Source organism: Sardina pilchardus, chromosome 7 (assembly GCF_963854185.1).
Source record: "Sardina pilchardus chromosome 7, fSarPil1.1, whole genome shotgun sequence".
Taxonomy (NCBI): Eukaryota; Metazoa; Chordata; class Actinopteri; order Clupeiformes; family Clupeidae; genus Sardina; species Sardina pilchardus.
The window spans coordinates 24,787,361-24,810,754 of record NC_085000.1 but is presented as its reverse complement, the minus strand read 5'-3'; the positions used below and the strand labels follow the sequence as shown (position 1 = coordinate 24,810,754).

The 23,394-nt window shown below is 44.6% G+C and overlaps 1 long non-coding RNA gene across 1 annotated transcript in view; it reads left to right on the top strand.

Annotated features, from left to right (window-relative positions):
• Window positions 1-13,168, top strand: part of LOC134087743 (uncharacterized) — a 37,682-nt gene extending 24,514 nt beyond the window's left edge. The window contains exons 2-3 of the long non-coding RNA XR_009939852.1: window positions 4,800-4,869; window positions 12,429-13,168. This is a non-coding gene — a long non-coding RNA (uncharacterized LOC134087743). The remainder of the gene's footprint in view (window positions 1-4,799; window positions 4,870-12,428) is intronic.
• Window positions 13,169-23,394: the final 10,226 nt, after the last annotated feature.

Sequence of the window (23,394 nt, the reverse complement as noted above, 5' to 3'; positions counted from 1 at the left end):
CATGCAGGGAAAAGACATCTGCTTGTTGACTCACTTCTGGGGAGCAGCAGTCGGCCACCTTCTTATATTCACTCAATCCCTTCCATTGTTAATGTGTTTGCTTCTTTATTTGGAATCGTAGTTGAAAAGGGTTTATTTTCGTAGCCAAGTGAAACACACACACACACACACACACACACACAGATACGCACACACACTCTCACTCACACACACACACACACACACACACACACACACAAACAGACACACACAGTGCACACCCAGCACAAAGCACATCCCACACACAGCTGAATATGCCTGTGTATTTGCTCACTGCTGGGCAGGCGCTACAGTGCGGGACCAGCAGACGTAGCGATAGTTCATCTCCTCCACAGGCTCCCTCAGCAGTCTCCCCGCAGATCCCCACACAGAAACCCAGCCCCAGTCCGCAGGAGGCCAGGCAGCTGCAGCACACAAGCACACTCGCGGGATGAAGATATTCTCTAACTGAGCTCCACTGTAGCCTACACTGCTGTATACTGACTTGAAATATTTGACATATTTTTGCTTGTGTCACCTCATGATTAATATCTGAGGGAGTAGGAGTTTATTCAGTTCGAAACATATATATTTTGTAAGAAATCTAGAAATACCAACAGAATGTAAGAGTAAGATGTAAGTGTTTTGATGTGATTTCAAAAATACTCAGACGTCCCCGGAGTTCGCATGCTCAATAGCTAGTTTCAGACCTAGTTCACCGCTACTATTGCAAATGTAATGATGCGTTTCAAGATACCTCCACAGAATTCCACTCATAGAAACTTAAATGGCAGCAGCCTTGTTGGAGGATTATTTGATACTATTATGCAAGGGGGGCTATCCAAATTCAATCATTTTGATATACAGGACACAAGAGTTTTGGGCTCTGTTCCCAAGTGGAGCATTTATAGCAATTAGACTGTAAGCAGATACCGACTAATGTGATAGCCTGTTCTTCATTTTGCTCTGAAGCGGAAATGTCTACAAAGCCAGAAATTCATGTTTTTCAATTCAGTCCCTATTACGGTGCACTATCACTTGAGTATCCTCGTTGTATGCCTTTGGTCTGAACATCGTTTTTTTTTTTTGGTTGAGGGTGGGGGTGGGGGTGTGTGCTGTACTTCTCATTGACCTCAACACAAAAAGGAGTTTTCCCGCTGAAGATGAGCTATCCCCCCACCCCCAGCCATCTCACCACTCCAACGCTAACCAGACGGCTCCTGGGTAAATTGCGGAATGTTAGAATCTTATTAAGTTAATGGGGACATGCAGAAACGAGTGTAATTTTCCCTGCAAACCCGCCACACCAAGAGCTTGGCTCCTTCTTTACTTATGGCCACAGGAAATGACCACTCTTTCATTTTGCCTTTAATTGCTTTCTTTTCTGAGTCTTCGGAGAATCGTTCTTTTCAGCCAGTAAACTAATTTGGCTCTGAAACAGTGGAGATAGAAACTCATGGGCTTTAAATTGGGTATGTTGACTGTGAGAATTAGAGACGAGAGAGGTGAGAAATAGAAATGGCAAGACAAGTCAGAATGCATTTGCACACACACGCACGCACGCACGCACGCACGCACACACACACACACACACACACACACACACACACACACACACACACACACACACACAAACGTAAGCAGTAGTGTAAACCCTTACACACAACTGTAAATTAATGTGCCTTGATGTTTCCCTGCACAGTGTCTCATCATGGGAAAAGTCTAGGAGCATTCCCGTCTATACAGCCTTCCAGAAGCAGTGCAGTGTGATTGCTGATGCTAAAGTTGAGAGGAATAAAGTGTGCTGAGAGCATTTCTTTAAATCAAGAACTCAAGCTGTAAGCCCCATTTGACATCAACAGAAAGAAAAAAGGTTTAAATGGAGAGTTTCATTGGCATTTATAAGGACAGAATTTAGAGAGGCTCGGCTGGCAGACTCCTATACAGAGCAAGAGAGGGAGAGAGAGATAGATAGATAGAGAAAGAGGGGGTAGAGAGAGAGAGAGAGAGAGACGCATTACAAGAGTGAAAGAGTACTGCAGAACACTTTGAAAAGACCTTTCCGAGTGTCCGGCTTCATGCATTAGAATTTACTAACACAAGCCACCTCAAAGGCCTCTCCAGAAATTAAATTGTCATGCTAATACATTTTGATTGTCACATTAGGGCGGCTAAATAAAACTGCAGCGCTCTGGCAGATGCAAGCAGTCAAGCATACAGTTGATATTTCATAGCAAATTACCCAGGGTGACTCCGTGGATTGCAAAGTTTTTCGAATGCAACTCTCACACGTGTGGCCAGCCATGGGTAATCTCTGTGCTCATTTCAACACTGAATGACATTCTTTTTTTGATTCCCCCCCCCCCCCCTTTTTATCAAGTATGCTCCAAAACCCCTGAAGAAGCTATAGAGGTGAAGGTGTGTATCAAAAGGGCTTGCTCAATGCATGTTGAGGTGCTGCTTGTGCACTATTCACATGCACATGTGAAAATATCCTTGGGAGAATGTCCTTAAGACTGCTTTCTCAGATCTGTGGGGGAACTATGTTTGTTCATTTGTACATGTTGTGCTTAAAAAGAGACAAGGGAGACATTATGGGTCAGAATCCCTCTCCTATAACCTTGACTATCACATTCTCCTCCCTGGCTGCCAGGTGTGTACAGAGAGCTGGGAAGCACATCAAGTTCCCTCGGAATGAAGTGAGGCTCTATCAAGAGTCACTTAGCTTCACCTTGCACCTCAATTTCCACACCCATCACCTCTCAGTAGTTAGCAATAGCCAGCATCTTTCAGTAAAACTCTAGCGCTGTGACATTACAAAGACATCTGTGTTAACGCTGATGCTCCGAATTGATGTTCCGGTGGTGTTCAGGTCACGACCCAAGTCTCAGATCTCACCGTTTCATACTGCGTTCATCACATGGAGAATAACATAATGTAGGAGCCAGAAACAGATGTGTGTGTGTGTGTGTGTGTGTGTGTGCGTGCGTATGTGTGTGTGTGTGTGTGTGTGTGTGTGTGTGTGTGTGTGTGTGTGTGCGTGCGTATGTGTGTGTGTGTGTGTGTGTGTGTGTGTGTGTGTGTGTGTGTGTGTGTGTGTGTGTGTGTGTGTGTGTGTGTGTGTGTGTGTGTGTTTGGGTGTGTGTGTGTGTGTATTTGGGTGTATTTATGTGTGTGAGTGTGCGTGAGTGTGTATTTTTCTTCTTGTGAGCGAGCCATCTGGTCATGTAGGTCCCTCTGGGGACTCGGGACAGCATATTGGGTCTGGCTCCTTCTTCAAGGCACATTTCCCATCATTTGCCATGAGCAATACATAAAGCAGCATCCCTGGAACAGCCCTCCCGGTTCATGAGTGATTCAAACAGAGGGAGAGAGCACTAAATTCTCTCGCTCCCGCTCACATGGAATTAAAACCACCGGCTTCGAAACAGTTCACCCTGCTTCGCCTAGACTGAAGATTAATAGAAGCATATTGGTATTATCTCTTGAGGGGGAATATTGTAAAATAGGTCTTTGACAACACAAAACAAATCCTTTACTTATCAATATTAAACAGTGAAATGGTTTCGTATAGGCAATGAATGCCAAGTGGCTGTTTTAATACGTACTGTACAAATGGTCACTCTTTCAAGTGTTTTCGACTAACCCATTATGATTCTCATGCTAATTGATTGTGCCATATTCATTGGAAACATTGAGGATCTGCATGTACATATTTTAAAACTTGGACCAGTTGAGTCAAAGCGTATTTCACCAGGATAGACTATGCTATACCTACACCTATACCTTGTACACACACAAGATGAGTCCCATGCCTACACAGATATTATGGATGTCAAACATGTAAGCAAACATGTAATCAGTTGTATCAAACATATTCTTGCAATACTGCAATAGAATGTAATCGTGTAGTATACCCCTACCAATTTTTCTAACATACATGGAACTCCTAGAATGAAAGGATAGCCTAGTATTACATGAATATTGTAACTGTGTCCAGATTGAAGACTCATTGTCAATTTGAAATGCTGTTCAGTCATGCAGTATTTTATATTTTAGCATACTTTTAATAAAACATAATTTCAAGGAAATAGTGTTATGGGAACACTTTTGTTATAAACAATATCGGCGTATCATTCCATACACTGAGATGTGTATGCATGCAAGTCCTCACCCGGGAAGCCCTCGTGTGTTGAAAGAGAATTCTTAAACTGTACCCCTAGGGGAGAGGGAATACAGCTGTGTGTTTGGGTGGGACTTGAGATGGAAACACTGAAAAAACATACTGCCGCCAACACACAGTTCACTTAATGCAGTATATACACACAACATGTTTACTTGCTTTTTTCCCTGAACAATTTAGTCATTTTCTTTCGATGAATGGTTTGCTGACAAACTGATTGAAAAGAAAGTGGATGGGCATGAACTGCTCTCTATGTTTGCCTCCTGAGTGGTAGGTGCATTGCAAGTGAAATAGCTAGTGATGGTTGGTGGCATGGGTTCCACAGGGTGTGGTTTACAAACCTGTGTTTATCTGTGGCCTAAACCTATTTGAACAAGCACGTTTGAACCAACTCAGAGCTGATATCATGATAATGGGAGAGGAATTTAGTATGCCTTACTGCGCTGCAGCTGCTCTCTCTCTCTCTCCCTCTCTCTCTCTCTTCTCCTCCCTAGATGTATCCCTCCCTCCCTCCCTATGTTTGTATGTGATTAGTGACTAGCCATCCAGAACATAAACTCTGCACTGAAAACAGTGTGCTTTTTTCTCTCTCTCTCAGGCACGGACACCCCTCCCTTTATCCTGAATTCAGACATACGGAGAAACCAAATGGGAATCACACCATTCAGGTCCATATTTATTGATTTGAAACATAAACATAAACTGCCTGAAACACAAATGGTTAACCATAGGCTCATGAACATTATGGAGCTTAATAGTAAAGCTCATGTAGTATATCCGTTTTAAATCCTGTTGGTATTGGTATGCAAGCCATGTTTTCTGTGCGGTGTATAACATGATCCTAAACTGCTGCACACATATGGCCATGTAGAGTCTATGAGCCATTACCTTTGCATGAGCGAAGCAGTGGATTTAATGCACATGAGTTATTTCATATGACCATATGTCTCATTTCAGAGTGTGCTCGCTGCTGACGTATGTGTGTTAGATACGTGTTGGGCTGTGTGTGTGTGTGTGTGTAATCACCCGTGTCTTTGTGGCCGCCGGCGGTAGACTCAGTCCCATCCTAAATATGGTGACAAGTGTTGCAATGAAGCGCGGTGCCGAGCAATGACTCCACGCGATCATCAAGGGCCATCTCACAGGCGGCTTGACGCAGTGACCACTCCTCCCGTAGAGCCGCTGTGTGTTTTGCAATTGGTCGACCGAAGAGTGCATTTCATCAGCTGTCTTGGCTTTCGTTTACATATCTTTTTTTTTATTCTGTTTGTATCAGCAATTGCTGTTTGAATGCAAATGCCAGGGATGAGGAACCGCTCTGGCAGATCTGGTAAATTAAAAGAAAGCATTCTGGATGTTTGTAATTCTTTATCTTCTTGAACACACTTCGTGCCTGCTTCATCTATGCTCTTATTCAATTTATCACGGCCGAGGGAGAATGTTCAAACACCTTTCCGTCCCAATTGTAGTGAATTATAATCAAAGGCAGAAACCTCTTTTTCATCTGGATTTCAATGGAGAGTGGGCAAGAGACCTGAAAATGAACAGGAACTCGAAAGGGGTTCTCAAACTCTTCAAGAAGCCAAGTGCAGCACATATTTCAACATGAAATGGCTTACTGAATATGATTATAATCCTAAATAAAGCATTTCCATTTTAGACTTTAGAATCAGCCATTTGTGTGCTGTATTCTCTCTGTAATCCTGCATGTGTGCTCCTAGCCTGCTCTCTGTCTGTGGACATTTGTATTCTTTGTAGTTTTAGCCACTGGGCCTCTGTCCCATCTTGCTGCTCTGCCCTTCGGACAGCGAGATCTCTCATAGGTCACCGAGTCCCTTAGGGATTTTTAGATGAGACACACTCTGCACTGCAGACCAACCACCAGCAACATCCACAGCCCTTGCTGTTTGTAGGGGGTTATTTGTGTCATCGCGCTAAACCTCCACATTTGTCATATCACCCGATCAACTTCCAATCACTTCCCCGTTATAGGCCAGCCGCCAGTTCCCTTGCAGCACAGACACGGCAACACCGCCATTGCACGATGCCTTGGCCCGTACAAATTACCGTCCACTGAATGAATGGACAAAGGAATTTAGTGAAACATAAAATGTTAATGTTTTGTTGTTGTCGGTGTTGTTGTTTGGACGAATGACCAAAAAAAGGCAGGTCAGCAATGTCAGTTTAATTTAGCTGAGCAACCGGTACAGACAGCAGCACTTTCCTTGTTGACAGTAAAATCATTTATTTCGTTACCAGCCAGAGGACTCTTAACTGTCCTCTGCCATCAGCCTCAGTGAATCATACCCTGTGCTCTGAAAATGTCATCTCTTGCGTAGTGCTGCATAAAATATTCGGCTCTCTCTTTTTTTCCCCTCAATAGATTGGAACAAGAAAGGTTACGCACAGGAGAAAGCTGCAGCTTGCAAGCAGCCATGACAAACATTAAGTTCTCCTTGTGCGGTAATAACTTGACTCCCGCAGTCCCGCTGATTCTTCAAGTCGCTCTTTGGTGCAGATTAAAATGATAAGACGAGTCATGGCCCCCCCTCAGCCCCCCCCCCCCCTCCCCCCCCCACCCAGTCTCTGAATTGAGTGGGATGTGTGATAGTCCACTGAGACCCAACTCCCCCTGCCTCCATGAGCCATCACAGTGAAATATACATGAGGGTCACACGCATGGGCTCGCATGGAGACATCAAACACGGAAGTGTGACAGCTGATTGGGCTCTCTGATGCTCGCAGACGACACATAAATCTCCTGGAGTGTGTAGCCTCCGCGCTCTGAGCGCTCTCCCTGGCCGTGGGAGCCGGATGACTTGGGTGATAACCTAGCAGTGACACGGCTGCGGTCGGGTGTTATGGCCCTATCGATTTCTACAGCCGCCACTGATACTCCTGATGAGTAAATACATCAGCGGCTGCGGCACAACAGGTGACAGCGACACGGCAACATTGCGGTGACGATTTAATTTTGTTGTAAAAATGGCGGATACATCTTAGGCCCACTGGATTGCTTTGTAATGAATTGAACATGTAGGCCTATGTGATGAAAAAGATATAAGAAATGGGCCATACATGGGAAAGAATTAGCATGAGAAGTCTCAATAGAGAGATTTCATCATTTCCTCTTGACATAAAGTGTAGCCTGTGGGTGAAAACAAAACCACATGGTTGTATGTGTTCATTGAATATGTCAAACAGCTATATGGTGATGAGCTGGATAAAACAGTAAAAGAGTTACAGACTGGAGTTGATGACAGCTGGATCGAATGAGCATCCCTATAACTACCAGCTGGCTCATGGAAACATAACCTGACTCTATACAGTAGCTGAACATTTTGTGCCATTTTTTAATTCCCCTCAGTTGTGCATGTGCTTGTTTTCACTGAGTTGTTCCAAACTAAATGTGGCCACAGTATTTCCCAGGAGTGTTGGATAGTTTACATGGCCACTTACTGATCAAACACGTGATAATTATCTGGACACATTTGTCAGTATTTGTACTGTACTTACCATAACACAGATTTTAGAAGCTTATAACCAGTGGAGCCTTCACTATGGCAGCTCAGCTGTAGTTGAAAAAGCAAGGATGCAATATTTTTTTATTTAGGGCAATGGGCATATATACTGTATATTTGATTATATCTGTTCTTAATGCAGAATGAGAAAGTCACGTGCAAAAACTTAAAGTCTGTCAGGTATTGTGGCATCATTAAAGTCATCCTAAAGCTGCTAAATGCAACTGCTTTGCTAAATATGGCAGAATGAGGAAGTCCTTTGTTATTGAATTAGGATGTTAGAGAAAACCCTGTGGCAAGCCTTATCTTAATTTATGGTTCTCACAGAATTGTTAATGGACATTTGCCCAACAGGCACAAGGTTGGTAATTCAAAATGAATTATGTTGAACAAAATCATTCATTAAACAATTTAATTATGAGACTGTTTACAATATACAATTGATAAGCTGGGGAACGAAAATGGGGACAGAAACATCCCTCTTGAAATTTTAATTAAAATTTTTTTGAAATGTACACCTCTGTGTACTCTTAGCCAGTGAATTTGTGGAGGGACTTTTTCTTAGAAGTGGGGTGAGCCTGACTGGGAAACTGCCGACACTGTGGAGTCTATCCATATCCTCGGGGGTGTGATTTTCGTGAAAGAACATGACCCCAACTGAGCCCAAAGTGCATTGAAAATTACCAGGCCCGACTTTTCTTGCCGCCTGCTGGATAAAAAGTCCCCAAGACCTGACAGTACAATCAGGCCCTCCAAGGACTGCTCTCCTGAAGTGACTGTGTACATGGCATGATTGGAGCCGTCGATCTAAGGGTTGCCTCAAGGGAGTGTTGCGCACAACCTTGGGTGAATATGTGACAAAAAGATGAAACTCCGGAGAAAGTCAAAGGGAGGGAGAGAGGAGCGATAAGAACATTTGGCATGGAGCAGAACACATCAGCACGGCAAACTTCATTTTCTTGGTAGAAAAACAACCCCAGGACCATGACCATTACTGTACTCTTGTGCCTGTTTGGAGATGGACAGTGGATAATGGACAGATAAGATAAAGGCTACCTGACCTAAAGCACAGCCAATTCTAGCTCTCGCTCTGTGCTATCAGGAGGATCTGGAGGTTTCATATATGATTTATCAAAGGGAGTGAGCATAGGTATTCGGCTGTGGCAGTTCATCTTGATAAACTTCGGACTTCTGATAAACTTTGACTTTACCTCTGATGCCCCTCCAAGCTGCTATCTAGTCTCCCCCCAAAAGACCTGAAATAACCTGGACCAGACACTTTATAAAGGAGGAGACAAATCACTAAGGGGAAGATGAGGGCTCTATGAGGCCAATTCCTAATGCTAAATATTGCAGAGTTGTGTACAGGAAGTCCCGCTCTGTAATGTAAGTATCCAATTGCATGGTTGGGAATAGCATGATTGACATTTTGCCTCCTGTTTAATATCTCCGTAACCATGGCAATAGTCGCGCTGTGACAGTTGGTGGTTGCTCAGTGAGCAAGTTAACACAAATAATTACATCCTTTCTGGCCTTATTTGAGCGTTTTTGGTAAAGATATTTAATTACATTTTGGAGAAGATATTTTTGAATAGAAGTCTGATCTTTTTAGTCAGAATTAACTGTGCAGAGGTAGCTTGCCTGACCTGCAGTTCACCTGTGTTCTTGTTTGTGAGCCCAGATGAAGACTGCTCTGTGCTATTACATTTTCTTTCGGGTCACAAATTGAATGAGTTAATACTGAAGACTTGCTTGATGAAACTGTGTAATGTGTGAAGCAGGATTGTGGTGTTTATTGAGTTTATCCTGAAATGTGTTTCTTATAATTTGTCAGATCCATAGTACTACATGAAGGTATGGCCTCTGTCCTACGTGTGTTGTTTGTGGAGGATCTGTTGATAGCTTGAAGCAGCTTGGTCTGCAAAAAGTCTAAAAGTTCCAGTCACAGTAATTTGCTTTAACCCTGCATTAAGCTGGAAGTAAGGCCTTTTGACTAGCCTATTAAAATAAATAACCGTTGCACTTTGCACCATTCTTTCTGAAGCCTTTGAGCTGAGCTACGCTGACCTGACTTGTTTACCTCATGTTCTTTGCTGGCCCCTAATCTCCTTTTTTTTGAGAGCCCGTAACACAGAGCAGCTTGTTTAATCTTTTGTGTAAGCCCTGTGCACATAATGCCAAATTGCCATTGATTGCTGCTTCTGTTCCGACCGTTAGCGAGCTCTGCTATTTTTTATTTCTTACAAAACAACATCCACCACAACAGTAAGGCAGGCTGAACTGAACCCCACTGACATCAGAAATAATATTGTGAACCTGCTCTAACTTGTTTCACTAGTACCTTCTTATAGTACTCCCCACCCCCTTCAAAATAATTAAATAATAATGCAAAAAAACAACAACAGTGAGCTCATTTGGAATTTGGATCAGTGACCCCACTCCTGCAAGCCTCCAACCTGTCTGATGGGATTGTCTTTTCCCGGAGAATGCCACCTGGCCTTACACTCATACTGACGTTTTTAAAATGAACACTGGATGCCTGCGGGGCCCTTATAGAAGGAAACCTTTGTTAAGGAAATTGTAGCACTCTCTGATACAGTGAGCAGGCAGTGACAGAGCTGGTGGACGGATGGATGGATGGATGGATGGATAAGTGGATAGATGGGTATGTGACAAGCCACACTGTTCTTCTCCCTGCTGTGTCTGTGTGAAGGATGCTGCTGAATAAACTTGCAGAACATTCAACATCATCAAGCTCATATCTGTTACATTACCCTCTTCAATTTTTCCATGTGTGCTTCTATATATGTGTGTGTGTGTGTGTGTGTGTGTGTGTGTGTGTATATATATATATATATACAGTGAGGAGCATATGTATTTGATACCATGCTAAAACAGGAATATAAAATCATCATTTGACAGTTGATCTTAATGCCTTAATTCAAAAAATGACTAAAAATAAAACCGCCAAGGACACCAATTTTCTTTGTGATTGAAGAATGTATCTTAAATAAATAAATGTTTTCCTTAAATGCTAAGGGAAGGAAGTATTTGACCCCCTATGTAACCCTATGGGAATTTAGCACATAGGGTTAACATAGGGTCAGGCAGATTTTTATTTTTTAAAGGCCAGCTATTTCATGGATCCAGGATATTATGCATCCTGTTAAAGTTCCCTTGGCCTTTGGAATTAAAATAGCCCCACATCATCACATACCCGTCACCATAGCTAGAGATTGGCATGGTCCTTTTTCCAAAAGGCCTATTAGCCTATTTGATTTGCATTGAGCTCAATGAGCATCAAACAGGCTAATAGGCCTACTGGAAAAAGACCCATGCCAATCTCTGGATATGGTGAAGGGTATGTGATGATGTGGGGCTATTTTAATTCCAACGGCCAAGGGAACTTTATCAGGATGCATAATATCCTGGATCCATGAAATAGCTGGCCTTTAAAAATAAAAATCTGCCAGCCCCTATGTTAACCCTATGTGCTAAATTCCCATAGGGTTACATAGGGGGTCAAATACTTCCTTCCCCCTAGCATTTAGGAAGAACATTTATTTATTTACGATACGTTCTTCAATCGCAAAGAAAATTGGTGTCCTTAGCGGTTTTATTTTTACTCATTTTTTGAATGAAGACATTAAGATCAATTGTCAAATGATGATTTTATATTCCTCTTTTTAGGCAACTTTAGCATGGTATCAAATACATTTTCTCCTCACTGTATATATATATATATATATATATATATAGCCTAAAGTATATATGTTTGTGTGTGCGTGTGCATGTATGTGTGTGTGTATATGTTTGTGCATACATCAAGCCTACTTGAAAGAGCAGCACTGGCACAGTGAATGGATTGGGAGCCCAGTAATTGGGAGCGAGTGATTCTGTGCTTTGCGTATATGCCAGAGGCATAACAGAGTTTATTAGGAACCATAAAAACACCATTAAAATTCACAACTCGTGGACCCTTTCCCTGCGCCCTCTCGAGACTGATAAATTACCTGTGTTCATTGAGAACGACCGTTTTTGGGCCGTTTTTATCTGTTCGCCTTTTCTACACGGTGAGTTTACAGTCTCCACCCATTTCTCGGCAAGAATTATTTGTGTAAGTGGCTCCCTATTCTTTCTGATTTCCACCTTGAAAGCATTGAGGGCATTCGGCGTAACTAATGGGTTTGAGGAGAATAATGCTTCCACCGCTGCCATGTTTTACAAATCATGTCAAGACAGTAAGCGTATACACATGTCACCATTAACTGTTCAAGTCTTTCCCAAAGTACTTAAGACAGCCAAGTCATACAGCTACATTATAAGAAGAACATGAGCATGTTCCGTATGTTACTTTGTATTTTTGTGTATTTGTTATTGTTTGTTTGTGTGTGGAAGGCGAGCCAAACTGCCATCCAGATATCACCAGACTTACTCACTTTGTCGAGAGAGTTGAGGAAAGTGTAGCACTCTCAGATACTCTCCATGGGGAAATGTATGGGAAATGCAAACAATAGCATCACAATGGGCGTAGACTTTTTGTTGTTAACTTTGAAATCATTTGCCTAGCCTAGCCAATCACATTGATCAGGGATTCCAGCATTACTTCCTACTTTACCTAACCTTTACAAACTGATAATAAACCACGCTGGCTGTCAAGAAACAATGTGTTTACCTGTACTGTATTTTTTTTGTTATATTTGCAGGGGTTGCTACCACCGTCCTGTTGCTGCGCTGCTGCCACTGATGTTGAGACTAACGTCATCCCCTCTCATCACTGATTGGCCCGCCATCCTGGTTACCGATGGAAACGTCAGTGCATAGAGGATACCGACTAGTACGGGCCAGGCTGACAAAATGCAACAGCTGAAATGATTATCGATCCCCCAGATGTTACTGTGATAAATGGTACCCATACAATTCATCTAAAAAGCTCCATAAGCACAAGGCTCAGATACTTATGGCAGTGGTCGGGGTTCATGCGTCACATCATGTCATGTCCGCTTTATGTGAGCCGACAAGAGGCCATTACTGATCGCTGTGTAGAGATCCAGAGGGCACTGCACAACAGTAACACAACACAGCGCAAGTTACTTCCAAGAATATCAGTGATGGCTTAAAATGTCCAATCGCCTGGTGAACTTAACAGCTATACTTTTGTCACTGTGGATGACGTTGTTGTGAAAGAACAGAGATATATCCGGAATATGCCTGAATCTGTATAACACAGGCGAGAGCAAAATAATAAAATAGACTAGACTTTATTCTTAATGTTGGATTTCACAGTAAGAGATACTACTCAAGAACCGAGAGGAATATTTGCCATCATGAGAGATATTTACAAACTGATATCCACCCACCCACAAATACACACACACACACACACACTCACTCACTCACTCACTCATATACACTATCTTTCTCTCTCTCTCTCTCTCTCTCTCTCTCTCTCTCTCTCACTCCCCTGTGAGCAGAGACTTCCTTCTTATCATATACTTCAATGTTTTTATTATTAACATGTGTGTCAGGTGAACAAAGCCTTACATTCTATGATAAACAACTGAATATACTTTTTTTCCCTCCTCGTCCTTCATTCAGGCCCTCCCCTCTTCCTTCCCAAGCAGTCACACATACAGAGTACATACGCACAAACATATGCACACAAATAAGTTAACAGAGCAAAACTTATCTCCTGAAACCGTAAAGCATATATGTCAAATGAAGCAAAACAAATCTATCAATACAGGCTGTATTCTCTACCCCCTACTCATACAGTTCATATGATAAAATAAACAACCAAAATATAATAACCATATAGCCTGCCATAACTTGATACAATACATATTTGGGTATACTTATTATCTTATATATTTGACATACAGTATATTTTCAGTACAAATATATTAATACATAAAAAACATAAATTTTGTTGCGACGTTTGCCGAAGTCAAAGGCCATGTATAAAACTGTGTTTGAAGTTTCAGGCAATTCCAAGATCCTGCAATGTTTTTTTTTTTTTTTTTTTACCTGTTTCCAAAGCAAAATAACCAACAGAGGGACATCAAAAAAATAAATAACAAAAAAGAATACCTCCCATCACAGTGACTTAAAGGTTAACAAGACACACACACACACACACACACACACACACGCACGCGCGCCCACACACCCAAATGTTCCAGTTTTCTTTCTGCCCTCCACGAAGTGAATCATGACTAAGTTTCAGTTGAAAGACCACTATGTTCATACAAATAAAACACTGGAAAGGGACACTGAAAGCAGATGGCACAGGGACCCAGGGGGGCGAGGAGGCCAGGGAAGGGCAGCCAGAGGAAGTCCCAAAAGGCTGACTGCTCTTCAGCAAATGATGCAACAGGCAAATGTTCCCTGGCAACGCCACCAGGTTACCGATGTTGCACCAAAGCAGCCATCCAACAGAATGTGACCAGAAACTGAAGCTCTAACCAACTCACTTTCTTTGTGTGTTTTTTTTGTTCTTCTCTCTCTCTTTCTCTCTCTCTCCCTCTCCCTCTCTCTCCCTCTCCCAATGCAGTCTAGTCCACTATAGTCATTAGTGCCAGAGCGTTGGCAGCAGTTTCTCAGCCAGTTCAGTAGGGTGGGAAATGAGTCTACCAACTGGGTCTGTCAATATTGGTTCCCCAAAAGTCCCGCGATGCATTCCACCTTGCTAGTCTCAGTCCCAATGCATTTGATGGCATGAGTGTTGCAGCCATTGAACTGAAAACGGTTATGTAGAAGAAGCCTGTTTGTTTACAATTTCACAGATTGTTTTTTTTTATTTTATTATTTTGTTTTCATTTCGCTTTTCAATTCTCAACAGCACTGAATGACCGTATGACTGTGAATATGTCTCCTCCAGCATCACAGTGTGCCTCATGTTTTCCGCCAGTCAAGGTCCACTGCTGGCGAGCTTTCGTTGTTATCGTTGTTGTTGTTGTTGTTGTTGTTGTTGTTGTTGTTGTTGAGGTTGAGGTTGAGGTTGAGGATTAGAAGCGAAGTTGAATAGCAGGTCTGTAACATGGTGTGGGCTCCGTTGTGTAGGGGAGGGGGTGGTGGAGCTAGGGGGAGGGGGTGGGGGGGTGGAGGGATTGGGGGGGCAGATGGGGTGGGGGTTGGGTCGGGGGGCTAAGGGGGACATTTAGCTTCAGTTCTCGGCTTCAGGAGGATGAACATGATGGACTGGCCTAAACGTCAGTAAACCTACAGACAGAGGAAAAAGGTGTGAGACAGACAGTGAAAGTAGTTCAAATTAAAACACTACCAAACTCAATTGTGGGTCTGCCGTACTGTGTATATTAGGCCAGTTAGTTCAGTTTTTCATTGATCTGTGAAATAATTACATAATTGGATTTTTTTAGTGCATTATTTAAACAACAACTACGGTAACAAAGAAAGAGACAGTAAGAGTGTGTTTGTTCAGAATGATTTTCATCACTTTTCATCAGCTAACATCAGGCCAGTTTTCACAACAACAACATGAACTTTTCCCATTTCTGTGTACTTTAGAAATTGAAATCATTATGATGATATTACATATTTATAAAGCAGGAGAACAGAAGGGTTGGGAGAAAATTGATATAAATGGTACCAACAGCTGAATCAATATCAATAAGCCTCATGCCACGACACCCCATCATTTCACATTGCAATCATGCCTCCTGCTTTTACTTGTGCTTTTCTATTGAGGCCAAGTATGGCAGAAGAATGATGGAGATATATTGGAAATCTGGCTGAGTATGTAAAGCCGCTGTTGCTGACCTTTGAAATGGCACAGCCCTGATGGCTCCCCTCAAGTCCTCTGGGTATATTAAATATTTCAACTGATGTAGAGGCAACATATCTGACTCTCATTGATCTGGGTCTGTCTCCATGTTCCTCAGCCAAAATCAAAAAGTTCAACTGCACAGAAAGTCCTCAAAAAGTGCTTGGAGCAGAGACAGTCTATATTATTAAATCATTACAGCTCTTCCACTTGCATGAATAAAGGTCTCTAAAATCCAATGGGCTCTCTAAAATTAACCAGTAAAATAAATAGCTATCCTTAAGATTGAAGACATAAGTCTCAGTGACATCTGCAATAAGCACAATTAGAGGACCTATACATACTGTATGTATTCAGTGGTGCTTGGAATATGCAAGGATTTGAATTATGCAAACTATGGCTGGAGGAAATGTCCCCATTTACGTGATATATGTGGCAGTGGCACAAATATCGGCCATATTTAGCCAACCACCTTTAAAAACATGATGAGTCACATTATGAGAGCATAAGAGCATAACAGAGTTCATTTATCAGTAGCTGGGTCGTGATGCTTTATAGCTGAGAGTCTAAGTGGTCCTTGTGTTATATACGAACCACTGTGCATCCAGCACATCAGTATAAGCTGTCCAACAAAATATACATTGGCACGGAGATGAATAATTTACGGAGAAATTTTGTAAAGTCGATGCGTTGGATTGCTCACATGAATCTTTTACCGAGCTACAGTGTGATTTTGGAGGGGGATCTCGACTGAATCCCTCAGATCTGAGACGCTGCCTCGCAAATAAATATTTATGACACACCCAATTTCCCTGTTCTCCCTGTCTCTGGTAATTGCCTGTGATTCATTCTGTTTTCTCAGTTACAACCAGAGAAATCAATACAAGCAATGAGTTTTACCCCAACCCATAATTCTCTGGTTAATATCCAGCTGCAGCGGCGGACCCCATTGTTCAGCCTCTGGTGCCATAACAGGCTGAAGGCTTCACTAACAAGGAACAGGTCCAATTCCCAGGCTGGCCGCACAGCACATGCTGTTTCTGAGTCAAGCGCCTGCACACTGTGGCACGCTGACATTGAAAAACATTTAATGTGAGTGGGAGAGGTGCTTTTTTTTCTTTCTTTCTTTTCCAGGTGTAACAGAGTGAGTGTCAAGTGCAATGTGACAGCCAAGGAGCTATCAAGATAAGTGTGAGGGCTCCTTAGATGGCAGTTGGCTCTTGGAAGTGGATCTGGGTTCATGTCAGATCCATTCTAGACCGTTCTTCTGCCTGGTTTGCGGTAACGATGCATTCACCTGTCTTTATACCCTACAAATAAATGCACTGCTTCAGAATGGGCCCACCGTGTCCAGGTTTGCGGACGTGACTGGGAGAGAGGCTAGTCCTTTAGCTTTCAGCCCCGTGCTTAGTTTGAGGAGGAAGAGAAACATCTTGCTCTACACTCTGTGCTGCGCCACATAAATCACACTTCAAAGATTTCCACCAAAAAGGGGGAGAGAAAATAAAATATGACTTGAAGTGTAACTCAAAACGATTTGAGTCACGGAATTGAAGCCGAGCACTTTGCAGGGAGAGTGTAGATTATAAATCTTGTACTCCTTTTCTCCCCCTCCCCTCCAAAACTACAACAACAACAACAACAACAACAATAAAAAAACACGAAACAAACAAACAACTCTTTTCCATTCGGCGCACTCACTCAGGGATCGGCGGGACGTACGCGGCGCTGACAAACAACAGCTGGTTATGTAGATTTATCTTGTTAAAGACAACCTTATCTCACCCTCCCTCTCTGCCGGCTCCGTCTGCCAGTTCGCAGCGCGCCGTTATGGGACGTGACTGCGGAGGCCGCGGACGGCTCGTCAGCTCCCCGAGCACGTCCCGAGTCCCGTCATCTTCTCCTTCCTCCCCACCCCCCCCCCACCCCAGCCCAGCCTCCTATCGCCACCACCACCACCACCACCACCACCCCCACATCCACACACACCCCATCTCCATCCCCATCCCCATCCTCACCGCACCACACCACCGCACACCCAGCCTCATCGTCTGCTGCGTTGCCGCGCCCCCTTATTCCCCTCTAATCCTGCTCTGCCCCACCACTGATCAGGTAAGCCGCCCCTGACACAGCTTAATCATTGCCACTGCCCAAAATTGGCCCCTGATAAACGATAAGATCTCTATGCTATTTCAGCGCCGTCTCTCTCTCTCCCCCCTCCTCTCTTTCTCTCTCTCTCTCTTTCCATCTCTCTCTCTCGCTCGCTCGCTCGCTTCCACGTTTACATCTCTGGTCTCTCTTCAGTCCCCCAGCGGGAATGGAGGGCAGGCTGCAGGCTCATCCGTCAGCATATGGGTGGGGGGGGGGGGGGGGGAGGGGATGGGGTGGGGGGGGGGGGTGGAGCGACAAGGAAATGTACAGGAGAGAGGAGGGGAAAAAATCATCGTCTCTTATCACTTATTAAGGCCGAAGCACACTCACCTCCCTGTAGTTTCCGGGGATTCTCTTAAGATGGCTCCTTAGGCAAAGGCTGCGGGAGAGAGATTCAAAAAATTTGTCAGCGTCACAGACATGAAAAACAAACATGTTGTTGTGTGGAGGCGTCTGGGGAGAACACAAATGCCCTGTAACTCTGTTTATCACCGTCCTGCAGCTCGGCTGAGGCTCCCGGCGCTAATGAGCTTTTAACATGTGGCAGTTCTGACACACGTCTCCTGTCCAAAGTTAATGAAAAGGATTATCAGCACTTCCTTTATTAACTCTCTTCTCTGGCTGTTCATTTGTGGCTTTGAGATGTCAATATCCTCGCTAGCAGCCGAAATTAACACCTTTCATTTGGAACAGATTACTGACACTGTGTCTTTGCCAGGCTTACGTACAAACGATTTTCATTTTTTTCACATATAAAAAAAAAAAAAACCCACAAGAAATCAGTGATGATACATCTGGTCTTGGATTCCTACCGACTCTGCGGGGCTCCCAAAAATATCAAATACTACTACTTTTCTGGTGTCAAAAGTGGTTTGCACCAGAATGGATTTGCTAAGACATGCATAATACATGACACATGATGGGCTTGGCTTAATATAGACAAATGTTGTGCTGTGCTCCTCAAATAGGCTTAGAGATGTAATGTCATGTACTCTGTGTGTGTGTGTGTGTGTGTGTGTGTGTGTGTGTGTGTGTGTGTGTGTGTGTGTGTCACGGTCTGTTTTTATGGGGGGAGGGGGTATGAGATAGTAGATGCATGATTGTGCGAGGGGTGTTTGTGAAAGGATTGGGTGTGTATGAGAGGGAGGGGTGTTTGTTTTGTGGAGGAGGAACACATTGTGTGTGTGTGTGTGTGTGTGTGTGTGTGTGTGTGTGTGTGTGTGTGTGTGTGTGTGTGTCGTGGAGGAAAGCATGCATTTGTGTGTGTATGTTTGTGTCTCTGTCTCTGTGTGTGTGTGGAGAGAGAGAGAACACACATCCTCATTGCCATTCCCAACAGTGTTGTGCCGTGCTGTGCTATGTTGTGCTGTGCTGTGTACTGTGCTGTGTTGTGCTGTGCTGCGCTGTGTTGTACTGTACTGTGCAGTGTTGTGTTGTACTCTGCTGTGCAGTGTTGAGCTGTGCTGTGCTGTTCTGTACTGTTCTGTGTTGTGCTGTGCTGTGTTGAGCTATGATGTGTTGTGCAGTGTTGAACTGTGCTGTGCTGTTCTGTGTTGAGCTGTGCTGTGTTTTGCTGTGTTGTGTTGTGCTCTGTTGAGTTGTACTGTGCAGTGCAGTGTTGTACTATGCTGTCCTGAGTTGAGCTATGCTGTGCTGTGCAGTGCTGGGCTGTGCTGGGATGAGTTGAGCTGTGCTGTACTGTGTTGAGCTGTGTTGTGCTGTGCTATACTGTGCTGTGCTGAGTTGTGCTGTGCTGAGTTGTGCTGTGCTGTGTTGAGCTGTGTTGTGCTGTGCTATACTGTGCTGTGCTGAGTTGTGCTGTGCTGAGTTGTGCCGTGCTGTGTTGAGCTGTGCTGTGCTGTGCTGTGCTGAGTTGAGCTGGTGCTCTGTGCTGTGCTGTGCTGGTGCTCTGTACTGTGCTGTGCTGTGCAGAGTTGAGCTGGTGCTCTGTGCTGTATTGTGTTGTGCTGTGCTGAGCTGGTGCTCTGTATTCTGAGTTGTGCTGTGCTGAGTAGTGCTGTGCTGTGCTGTGCTGTGTTGAGCTGTGTTGAGCTGTGCTGTGCTAAGTTGTGCTGTGCTGTGCTATACTGTGCTGTGCTGTGCTGAGTTGTGCTGTGCTGTGCTATACTGTGCTGTGCTGTGCTGAGTTGTGCTGTGCTGTGTTGAGCTGTGCTGTACTGTACTGTACTGTGCTGTGCTGTGCCATGCTGTGCTGAGTTGAGCCGGTGATCTGTGCTGTGCTGGTGCTCTGTGCTGTGCTGTGCAGAGTTGAGCCGGTGCTCTGTATTCTGCTGCCCTCGCCGCTGTCTGTCCGAGTGCTGCGCCTGCTATCTGAACAGCACTCCACAGCAGCCCGCTGATCTATGGCTCCTCTCCTCCAACATGTCATCTAAATGCTAAGTACTCGCGCTGCATCGTTAAATCAAAACAAAAAAAGGAAGACGACGACCGGAGGAAAGAAAGAAAAAGGGGAGACAGAGAGAGCAAGCGAGCGAGCGAGACAGAGAGAGAGAGGGAGGGAGTGAGAGAGAGAGAGAGAGAGAGAGGAAGAAAAGGAGAAACAGAGGGAGAGAAAGCCTATAAGCAAACAATGGAATCTGCCAAGCAGGCCTGAGGTTTCTGATTTGATTTTAGTCCACCAACCCCCCCACCCCCCACCCCCCTGGCTCCCTCCTCTCCTCGAATGCCTAGAACATTCTTCAGCACCAGCGTGTGAGTGGAATCCTGAGAGGCTTTCCCATTACATAAACAGAGGAATGGGAGAGCCGGAGAAAGAGAAAAGTAGATTTTGGTGCGTCAGACATTTGGCTTTTTATCCTCTTTTATTTCCTTCTTTTTTCTTCATCTCTCTCTCTCTCCTTCCCTCCCTCTCCCTCTCCTTCTCTCCCTCTTAAGAAAAATGCTTTGGCAAAAGGCAGCCTGGCTGTGACTACACTGGGGAGCCCTCCAACAATAGAGTCCTTTTTTCCGGCGTGCCTCTCCGGATATTGATTGGGTGACACTAAGTCGGGCCGAAAGTGCTGAAGCTGCAGTTGTGGGAAGCACTATTAACCGCTCCCGCTAATTAAAAGGCTAACAAGGTGAGGCTAGCCTCCCGAGAGCCGGCCCGCGATGCTGGAGATGGATTGGACGCTTCCATCTGTGCCCGAGCCGGCTGCCGCTGTGTCCGACCCGGCCGATCGCTAAAACCCTCCGACAGGCTTCCAGGGACGACGACAACAGGCCAAGCTGCGCCTATGCAATATTAATACTCGGGGCCAAAAGATTCCCACTGTAAAACATGGGGAGGCAGATAACAAGGGAAAGGCTAAGTACCATAACACCTGCGCTAAGGAGTGCTGGGCCTGGTAAGGCAGCGCCAAAGGTAATGGTAATGTTATGTGCTGACTCTAAATTAGCACATAATTAAGACCATACCTGTCTGGAGTTGTGCCTCATCGGGTTGTCCAGGCAACATGGATGCAGTCATAATAATAATAATAATAATAATGATGACATCATGAATTGGAAATATGGGTAATTAAGATATATGTCCCTACACAGAATATAAAGAGCTCTGCATCTAAACATATACTGTAAGCACCTCACAATGCACCATATCCTGACCGACAGGATGCAACAGAGTGATATGAAGAAAGCTCTAGAATCTTCTCTGCCGTAAAGGACAGGATTATTGACTGCCCTTCAGTAGAGTTCACATACAGTACAGGACGTACTCCCGATGACGCCACCTGAGCTCTATCGCCAGGGTGACCGCACGTACATCTGAAAAGCATCAAAACACGCGTCACTCACTCACTCAACCCCAGCGTGTGTGCTGGGCATGTATGGGCCCGGGTATAGCGTGCCACACAGCACGTACATACGGGCACTCTCCCAAATGAACTCCTTCAGCCGCTTTATCATCTGGAGATTGATTTGCGGCGTGCCAAGGGCTGCCCGCGCTGCCAGCCTTACCATGTCAGGAGTCAGAGTCATAAAGGCGGCCAAACAAGGCCGAGCACATTTTGATAGAGTACAGACTCTCTGTTACAGTCCCCGAGTGATGGACACAGTAGCAGAGAGAGAGAGAGAGAGAGAGAGAGAGAGAGAGAGAGAGAGAGAGAGAGAGAGAGAGAGGGGGGGAGGGGGGAGAGAGGGAGGGTGAGAGGGGGATTGAGGGGTGGAGAGAGAGGCAGAGGGAGAAAACACAAGAGAATGAAACAGTGTAAGAATGACAGACAATGTGGAGGAGAGGGAAATAGGGAGATGGAGAGATGGAGAGGACACAAGAGGGGAGAGAGGCCGATAAACAAATGCCGTGTGAGTTAGAGAAAAAACAAACAGATAGAATGAAGTAGGAGATAGATAGAAGAAACGAGGGAGAGAGAGAAAGACAAAAAGGATGAGAGAGAGACGGATATCCATTGTACTGGAGTAACACTGACCATCTTGTCTGGCACAGAACCTATAGACACCCTGGGTCAGCCCCATCTGCTCATTTAACATATCAATATTTAACTCTGAGATAAACAGCACTACAAACGCAGATGAGAAAAAAGGCAAAAAGAACATACGTGTCCATAAAATATTTACTGCATTTGTGTGTGCATGAGAGACGGACAGAGAGAGAGAGAGAGAGAGAGAACATTCTGCTTTAGAAGTAGCAAGCGCTCCCTCTCCGTATGAAAGCTTGACATGCGGCGAGCGTTTCACACTGTATTCCCAGCGCTCCGCTTAAATCCCAGCATGAGGTATGAGGACGGCCTTACTGGAGAATAATATGATACATCCTCTGATCCTGCTCTGAAACAATCGCTCCAGACAACTAAAGAGAGCAGAGGAGAGAGAGAGAGAGAGGAAAAAAAAAAAACTTTCCACCGAGAATACACCCCCCCCCCCCCCCCCCGCATACACAACAACCCCCACCTCCCCCAATCCCCCCCCCATCCCTATTCCTATCCCTGCCCACCCTCCCAATACGACGAGAATGAAAATGGCAGTTCAAAGAAAGGCGACGGAAGGCCTTCAGAATGCGACGCAGGCTAAATGCAGTCTAAAGTGACAGGGGAGGGAGCAGTGCTTCCGCGCGCCGCTTCTGACAGATCAGACGCAGGGGGGGCTAAAAGTCAGAGGCGCACACAGAACAGTGGGGGGAGAAGGAGAGAAAAAAAAGGAAAAGAAAGAAAATGGAAAGAACGGGGGGAAAGAGAGCAAGTGGCGGGCGGCGGAGAGCAGGGAGATGAACTCGGGCCCCATCTTGCCTCACGGCGACGCCTGTGGCCTCCGAGGACTAGGCAGACAAACAGCATGATGAAAAGCTCATGATTTTTTATTTTGTCCAAAAAAGAAACCCCTCTCCTCTCCTCTCCTCACCCCACCACCCACCCACCACCACCCTGCTATGCATATCAAGGGCACTACTGCCATCAGTCAAGGGAGAAGAACAAACCTTACAGTTTAATTGTGGAGAAAGGACAACATCCATCTTTCCGCCCTCTCATCCATCTCTATGAAGGCCCAGCCCATTAGAGCATGCACATTACTCAAACATGTTGCAAAGCTCCAATCCATAACCTATCACATGCATGGCGACACACTTACAATGACCAAAGACACCCCATTCACAATGCTCTGAATGTAGATGGAGATGGGGTTTAGGGGGGGGAGGTGGAAATGTTTCAGCCTACACACAGAGAAGGAGACAAATAGCCTCCCCCTAATATACTTAACCTCTGAATCCCTCAATCTCTATAGAA